The sequence below is a fragment of the Orbicella faveolata genome, unplaced genomic scaffold (assembly GCF_042242905.1).
Source record: "Orbicella faveolata isolate gen_17 unplaced genomic scaffold, um_ofav_v1 contig_35, whole genome shotgun sequence".
Classification (NCBI taxonomy): domain Eukaryota; kingdom Metazoa; phylum Cnidaria; class Anthozoa; order Scleractinia; family Merulinidae; genus Orbicella; species Orbicella faveolata.
The window spans coordinates 16803757-16812992 of NW_028301564.1; the positions used below are offsets into that span (position 1 = coordinate 16803757).

Below are 9236 nucleotides of genomic sequence, written 5' to 3' on the forward strand. Positions count from 1 at the left end.
CTACATCTGTTGTACTTTTTTAGGCACGTCTTTGTATGATGGTGTGTTTGTAGAGTTTCAACCAGTGTTCTAAGATCAAGATCAGACTCATCAGGTATTGTTGTTGATACATACTTGTCGATAAAATCTGGTGCAAGAAGGCATCCTTCTTTTGTTTGTAGGTCTGGGCTGTCCTTTACCCACAAAAACATGTGAATGTGGGGACTACCTCTTAGCTGAAATTCACTGCGCAAAAAGTAGTCAATGATATCACCGAGTGGTTTTGATTTTCCATGTAGTAAGTAGTTCAGAAATGCTTGTTTTCTGCGGTTGAAGTGTTTTGCAACAAGCAGAGGATTTTCTCTCATTAGCTTCCACTTTTCATCTAAGCCAAGATCAGTATAGTTTTTTTTTTTTTTGGCTAAAGCATAGTATATAGCTCTTCCCTTTGTAGGTCAGCAGCTGATAATGTGATAAACCATGTTGGTTTTCCCACTGTTCCAACTCTTGCTAGTAAATTCAAAAGTTCATTTCTCCAATTAATACAGGAGTTAACCTCTAATATTGTGCATGAATACATATGAGTCTTCAATTATATCCGCATTAATTTTTCCTCTTAAATCTTTGGCCTGAAGTTTGTGTTGCTTGTCACTCTAACAGATTGTTTTCATTCTTAGACCAATTGATATGCAACTGCTTAACTTCCTTGCTTCATATATAGAGTTAGCAAAAAACAGGTATGGGATATCAGCAGAAAATTGTGCATCATGATTCATGAGTCTTGACTGGAAATATGCTAGGTCTGTTATTTTTTTTCTCCCTCTGTGATGTGAATTAGCCATTTACACCAAATGGGAAAAGCCAAGGAAATGCTAATTCTTCAAGTGGAGTCTCTAGATCTAGTGACAAGCCTAACATGTCAACTGGTTTGTCATTTGGTGAAGGAAGAGTATAAAATAACTGGATGAGAATTTGTGGTTGTGTCTTGTTGTTTGTCATTCAACATACTAGGCTTACTAATGTTAGGGACAATCTTTTGATGTTGAGTAGTACTGCTTTCTAAGATCAGTTCTGGGATAGGCTGTCTGGTTGTTTCTACAGATTTGTGCTTGTAATCAACAAATACATCTTTGTAAAGATGATTATGTTTCTGTAACCACTGTAACGCTTCATACACTTTTGAATAGGAAACTGGATATGTAGCAGTTTTGGAATTATTTTTTACCAGAATTACATCTGATTTGGTAGCAGGAATGGGTAAATTCTTCCACTGTTTTGGTACATCAATAGGAAAGTGTATATCCTGACCTTTTTTTCCTAGTTGACCACCTTGTAATGTTGCAATTGTCACATACAAGTTAATTTGTGATATAAATCGTTTCTCCATCATATTCAAATTGGATAATTCTATGGGTATTTGACCTGGATCAAGTTTATTTTGGTATGTAAGGGTAGGAACTTCATTCTTTGATAATGAAGATTGGCATTTACCACATAAAATGGTGTTCTCCCCAGACTTTGACAGATGTTCCTTTTCTTCACTGGGAAATAGTTTCCTTTTGCAATAGTGATAATGATTTTTAGGGTACTGGCTGATATATTCAATAAATTTAGTTCTGTCTTCGTAGATATAACTGGCATTTTCATGATTTACTTCCTGTTTCTGTGTAGTTTCAGTGTTGCCTTGTTTAATATGTTTTACTGATTGTTCATGCTTTTGATTAGATATCTTCTGCTTTTTTAATGCATACAGTCTTCTCCTTTTTGCAAGTCTGAGGTCTCTTTGCCCTGGAGTTTCTTTTAATTTCTTTTTGTATTTAGTCATATTTTGGTCTCTGTTCACCACTGTTGATGATGTTTCTTCTGTTGTTATAGGGGCGACAACTTTTGGAAGTGTAATATTAACATGCGGTTTCTGAACTGATATTTGTCCTGGTTGAGTTTGTGGTCTTACTACACAAAGGACAAAGTGATTTGGTCTCCATAATGCTGTGCTAGGAAGAACACTTGATGTCCACATAATTGGTATAAAGTCAGTGTTTGCAGAAAGGCCAACAATTCTAGGATATACCAATCTATTCAGTACTGTTCGCACCATGCTTGTTGTGGTAATTCCTACTCATTCTGCTGGGTAAATGCTCATTACTGTTTTTTGTGATACTGATGCTAGTGCAGCAAGGTGCCACATACCTACTCAAGAGTTTGGAGCCAGCGATTCTACAATAACAGCTTTGAGCACTTCAAATATATTTTGTATATCACTCATATCAAGAAATGATGTATCTGCAATACTTGAATAGTGGCTCAACCAAAACAGCAGTCGGTTATCATTAGTATGAAACATTTCGTGGACACTCAAATAATGATAAGAGTGACATATGAGTTCTACAATGGCTCTAGCCCTCATCTCCAAGTGATAAGATTCAGTTCCAAATAGAGCCAGACTAAATGATCTGAACAAACAGTTGCCATCACCTCCAATATTGACAGGACAAAGATTTTGTGGTGCATCATGTGGGAATATAGTAAGTGCCACAATATTGATGGAGTACGAAAGGAATTGGCTATTCAGTGATGTGTCAGGTAATGGTTAACTGTGATATATCTGTTCTTCAAGTGCTGCTGTAACTACTAGTGTCTCAAAATCAGCAAGTGCTGCAATTCTTAACCGATTCATAGATTGTTCGAATAAATGCCCTCTGGTGTTTTCCATTGTAATCACAACAAAAACTTAGTACAAAGAAAAAGAATCTCTTACCTTTTAGAATCTCTTATTGTAAATGTACTGAACCTATTGTAAAAGAGAAAGGGCTCATTAATTTCAGTTGTCCAGACAAGTATCGGTTATTACAGTAAACACGTACTTCCCTTTCACTTTGCCTCAGGGGAGGGGGTACTCCCTTATATCGGCTATATAGGTATGTGCAGCCTTAAAGGGTATGGATTTTTTGCAAATTTTGGTCAGAAATAGGCAATCAATTTTGGTGATTTTGGTCAGTGTTTTGGAAAGCGGGCCGCACACCCCGCCCATTTTTTTTTTCGGGAGTAATTGCTTGAATATTATGAGGCTGAAATACAAAGGGTATCGATTTTCTTCATGGAAAGCAGCTTCTGAAATGCTGCGGCACGTCAAAATATAAATTTTCATATGCTTCGGAATTCGAAGGCGGCACCCTATTTTCTGACAAATAAATTCAAAGCAAAGTATTTTATGTGACGTTAGATAAAGCTGCGGGACAAAAGCATTTGACGCTTAATTTTTCCATCTCTGTGTTAGCGCTTGATTCGAATGGTGCGGCACTTGACGTTTTGTTGTCAGTAACGCATTATATTTTCTTTTCAAAAAGGAAGTCTTACGTGTGAGGACGTCAGTTGTGTAATTATTCCTCCTGTTTTGCTTGAATATTATGAAGCTTAAATACAATGGCATATTGTTTTTTTCATGGAAGGCAGCTCCTGAGATGCCGCGGTACGTCAAAATACAAATTTTCATCCCCGCGTACATGTATGAGCTGTAACTAAAATTACTCGAGTTGCGGCGGAAAATATCGACACCTACGATACCAATTAAACCTTATAAGAAAGCCATATTGTATCTATTTTGCAATATACCAACGTTAATTAAATACAATATCATGAATTACTTACCTTTCACAATATCTCGTATCTGTGTGTAGTAGTGCCGCTCAATCTAAGTGCGTGTGCGTGTTCTTTTCCCGTAAACAGCCACAGAGAAGGGGCGGGATTGTTTTCCTGACAAGTGTTCTGATTGGCCAAAATTATGTTGCCGTAGTTGTGATCTTTATCACATTTTAAACAAGCACGGAAATAAATATTTTAGTTTCTCTAGTTCCGCAATGTTCCATGTTACGGTTTTTCTCGACGGCCATCTAAAATACATCGTTTCAGTCTGACTTAGAACCATTTAAGGGGCCAATTATTTCTACCTGTATGAATCGCAGTATGTCATATTAAGTTCCTTTTGTTTCCGTGATATGACATTAAATTTAGTTTCAACAAGTTATTTTTGTTGAACATGTTTACCTTGTGAATTACAAGCGTTACTCACTGATTACATTCATACTCACTATGGCAATAAATCACTCTGAAACGGAAAACAGTACCATTTCTTCGTTGAACTAACCAAAACGAACTGCTTTCATCATCGCATTAGTGGACAAATCGCGTGGTCTTGCGGTCCCTCTACCTCCAAAATAAACTTCCTTTTCACTGTTACTATCCGAATAGAAGGCCAGTATGTAGTTTTGTTGTGTATTTTCATGACGAAAAACGAGAGTTTCAGTCGTAATTCCCCGTGTTCGAATAAAGCAGCAATTGAAATGTTCGGAACGCCACATTTTGTTGCGGTGACCGAATTTCCACCGTATTTACATGAACAATTGGGCACTTTACTCTAATTGGATATGACAAATCACTATGTAAATAGTTCACCCCTGAACTGAAAACAATACCGTTTCGTTTCTGAGGAAACGAAACAAAAAACACGGAAAATCACGTGATTTCTGAGAAAAAAATAAGGATCCCGTTCTTCATTTACATATCGAAGTGTTCGAGTTCTGTTGTTGTGCGAAGAACATCGCTACTTGTTTGCGGATTTTTTTGGAATGAATTCGACGAGAAAGCATGCGGAAGGCGCAATAATTCATCTAAACAGCACTATAATTCTGTGATAGTTCAACAGTGTAGAGAATCAAAGATTGTGATACTTTCAGCGAAAGGCCAGACGGCAAACCCATGTAACAGAGTTATTTCAAGCTGTCATGAAAGAAAATGTTACACAATGGCAAGTTTCTGGTACATGAGCCCAGAATCAGGTACGGCAGCTTTTCGAGAAACACAAAGAGCAGTCTCTGAAGTTTATTAATCACAACAGCATTTTGTGGCTTGTGCGAAACACGAGCTACAGTTTGGCATCTTCAAAATAGTTGGAAGATCGAACTAGTGGCAAGGACAGTTTAAAGAAGGTGAATATCTGAAGGCAGTATCGCATTTCAATGGCCGCATTAGTTGTCAAGTCTTTCTCATGCTTTCTTGTTAAGTTGTTCACAAAAAAATCCACATGCATATAACGAATGCGACTCTTTTGACTGGGAAACCACCTGATTTTGCACATTTTTATGATTCAGTTACCAAATTTTGATACGCAGTGATGCAAGTCCTCGGCCTTGATGATAATGATCCATATGTGAATGCGTCACTTAGATTGTCTTAAGACGTCGATCCAGAGCAGTTTTGTCTGGTGTACACTTGTGCAAAGATTGATGGGATCAATCTTCGTAATCGCAATAAGATTATAATTAGATGATGCATATTTCTGGGAATGCTCCTTCCTCCTCCTGGCTCCACTGCTCATTTGCTGGTTTTAAAACCGTTTTGTGTTTCAGCCAAACAGACTTTTGCTATGATGTCTTGTTGTCTTTTGATCAAACACTAACAACAATCTTTGAATACCTATTATCTTCGGTTCTGTTTACCTTTTTCCCTGCTATCGAAACATTATTTTAATACCTGGAACTATATCTGTCATGAAATTGCGTGACACAATTTCGCTAGAATTTTCTAGGGAAGCTTCCTGACAAGAGGAGAACAGTTGCAATGGCGACCTGAATTGTGTGCGTTGGCGATATGAAACACCGAAGCCCATAGCAACTCATAGCCCATGGTTTGTGTGGCTTTGGCAAGCAAAGAGTCCTTGACGGAAAAGAGGCCTTATGCCAAATAAAGTAGGCAATAAAACGACCACTTGGCTACAGCATCAGTCATCCCCGGTGGGTTGTTAATAGTGCCGTGTTCTGTTTTTGCCCTCCATCGACCACACATCTTTGAAAGCTGTGGTGCATCTGAGGGAGAACTGTCATGCTGTATGCCGAAATGGTATGCGTAGCAAAATAGAACTGTAATGTTTCTGGTGATGTGATGTTGCAGTAATCTACCTACAGATTAACTGTAACATATAAACTGTTCACAGTAAATGGTTTGAACCCAGGAAGTTTATATACGAACTATATAAACTGTTGTTTGTTACAGTTTTTACAAGTTTAGAGCAAAGCTGTAAACGTTTGATACTCACCTTAGGGATTTGCATGCGGTGCTTTTTTCATTTGGAAGATGTGCTTGCTCAGCATTGAAGAGCTTGAAAACCTGGCATCATATTTCGCTCACAAACATGCACTGTTCCTTTAGAAATGAAAGGTGTACTGTACTTGTTTTGATCAGTGGTAGTCAAGGTAATATGCAACGTGTTTAACAGGACCAGTCCAAAAACCCCGAAAACAATTTCATCATGTACCCCAAATAACCAGATATTACAACATGGGTTTTGACGATGTTTCTGAATGTCAACAATTTTTCGTATTTTTCATATCATCTTCAAATAGTGATAGTGATAGTGTATGTAGAGATCTATTTAATTGGCCTCTCTGCTTCCTTTTTTCGTCCTTTTCATTTTTTTTTTCCTTCTTTTATGTAAAATTGTAAAACTAGCATTATAGTAACTTTTTTGCTTATAATCCTTGTACAACCTTCAAATAAAAAGAATAGAATGCAAAAAAAAAAAAAACATGCCAAACTTAGTAATTATAGAGAGTTTCATAAGAATCCGTTGCAAACTCATACAAAATCTTGGGCACAAACTAGCCAATTTTTACGAAGAAATGTTTACGAGGTCCAATATCGTCATGAGTTTGCAATGGATTCTTATGAAACCTCACACAGTACGCTGGACAAAACTGTTCTGGATCGACGTTTTATAACAAAAAAAACAAATAAAACAAATAAAGTGACACAAATAATTTTTTGATTGTCCTAAATTGAATTATTTGCTAAATTCTGCAAATGGAAACTTATTTTTATATGGATCACGCAAGAAAGGCCTGAGTTACACCTTCTCCAAATTTGGCAACTGAGTCACAAAAGTATGCAAAATCACGTGATTTCTCAGAAAAAAGAGTCTCATTTGGAATGTTGTTTTGCGAAGAGACTCTACGTGTTGGTGGATTCTTTTGTCAAGATTTTGACAAGAGAGCATGAGAAAGACTTGTAACGTATTTGGCCAATATACAATAGTGTGTTCAGAAAATGATCTGCTTTGAAGTCTTTAAACTGTCCTAGATCGGTCTTCCACCTGTTTTGAAGATGACTGTCTTTAGCTTACGCTTTGTAAAAGCCGCAATTGCACAAGATACTGCTGTGTTAAAGCGTTGTCGGTCAAGAAGCTCAGACACTGCTCTTTGTGCTTTTAGGAACGTTTCCGGACCGGTTTCTGGGCTCATCTACCAGGAGCTTGCCATTTTCTCGCGTTTTCTTGCACAACAGCTTGAAATAACTGTTTGCCTTTAGGGGTAGCATCACAACTTCAATCTTTGATTCTCTAAACCGCTGATGCATTACAGGATAATACTGCAGTGCTCTTTACATGATTATCGCTCCTTCCTAATGCCATCTCGTCGAATTCATGAAAAAAAAATCCACAAAAACGTAACGATGTTCTTTGCACAACAACACTGGTCTAACACTACGATGTCAACGTAAACTATAACTATTTTTTTCTCAGAAATCGCGCAATTTTCCGTACTTTTGTGATTCAGTCCGCAACAATACGCTGTAACGCAAGTCTTCCTTGTGTGATCTATATGAAAATAACTTTTCATGTGTGGAATTCAATATGGTTTAAAACAATCGCAAAATTATTTGCATCGCATTTGCGTACTATTTACTGTCTTTACTAAGCTCGGCATGATAAATCGGGCAGTGAGGTCACCCTATGAACTCCATGAAGCCAGTTAACAGGCTCATGCAATAAATATTTCCGGAAAATACTGGTCTAAGGACTATCTTTTTGAGTACTGGCTTTCAAAGCCAATGCACTATTGCGTCGGCCTTTATTGGTATTGTTAATAATGATGGTTTTTTTTTTTACTTCATAGCAGATCTACAACTGGTTATTTGGTTTATCTTTTACGTAGGATTTTCCGTACATTCCTTTCAATCCACCGTCCAGCTTTCCAATGATGCTCTCTTTTTACTTCATAGCAGATCTAGAACTGGTTATTTGGTTTATCTTTTACGTAGCATTTCCCGTACATTCCTTTTAATCCACCATCCAACTTTCCTACCCAGTATACACAAGTACTCATTTTTATAGCTCCATCAACAAACTTTATTCCTACTTTTCACGTGCTCTGTGTAAGTTAATAATGAAATGCCTTACCGATGCATCTCTTTGAACTGCAGCGACACCCAGAGATGTGATAACTAAGTTCCTGAATTTTACCAAAAGGCATAACTCACATGCCAAAATCGGGTGGACTCGACAGAGTTAGGGCCCCCCTCTGTGGGGAAATTCTGTGGTTTTTTTTTTTGCAAAAATATCTGCCATCAGTTTCATATTAAAAGTGCCGACGGTATTTGATCGAGCTGAGAATTATTATAAAAACTTGTAGAACTATTTACTTTAAGGAAAAGGTCGTTTAAGTTGTTTCGCCGCGATCAGCATGTGTTTAGTTTCCTTTCTGGTGGAAATTTTGCGGTTAGCAAATAATTTGTTGATTTTTTTAGGTTTGGAGACTTTTACAAAATGAAAATTTGGTGGAGACAAGACTAATGGTAATTTTTGAGAGAGCCGAATATGTTTTGTAAGCCCACTGCAGATGGCTCCATAATGTGCAGCAACGGGATAGAATTACAAGCAGGCACAAGGTTTTTAACTCTGGTATGAAAGGACGGGGTTAAACTAAAACCGGTCACTATTAATCGCCCAATGGGAAAGATCCTAAAGATTTGGAGAGAGATCCTGAAGATGTTGAGGGGGGAGGGGGAGAGGGAGAGAATCCCTTGATTTGGAGATGAGTGAAAGAGGGAATTACTCAAGAAATCTAACAGAGATTTAAAAAAGACGGGTCAAATTTGAATCCATTTATTTCGTCAAATGTAATATGATTGAGTTACATACCCATGCCCAACATGCCCAAACTGCGATGCTGTCTGATGGTGTGAATTCTAAATCGCGAAGCAGTTTCAGATTTATTCCCAAACATTCTAGAAGATATGCGTATTTCCGGGAGAGCATGACTCCGGACCCCATAGTTGGTATGCCCAGTGCGATCCGCCAGTATAGTTTGCTCCTGGCACTCTAACTTTGCACTAGTGAGCTGAGCTCACTAGTGCAAAGTTCGCGCTACTTCCCAGCTCGCGCTACTTTCTGAATCTTTACGTTTAGCTACTATTGTTCAGTACAA

At 37.8% G+C, this 9236-nt stretch overlaps 1 long non-coding RNA gene across 1 annotated transcript; it reads left to right on the top strand.

The window, feature by feature from the left end:
* The first annotated feature begins 103 nt into the window (after positions 1–103).
* On the top strand, positions 104–4001 carry LOC149103531 (uncharacterized). The gene is made up of 2 exons (XR_016201958.1): positions 104–716; positions 1855–4001. It is a non-coding gene; the product is annotated as an uncharacterized LOC149103531 (long non-coding RNA).
* The last annotated feature ends 5235 nt before the right edge of the window (positions 4002–9236 follow it).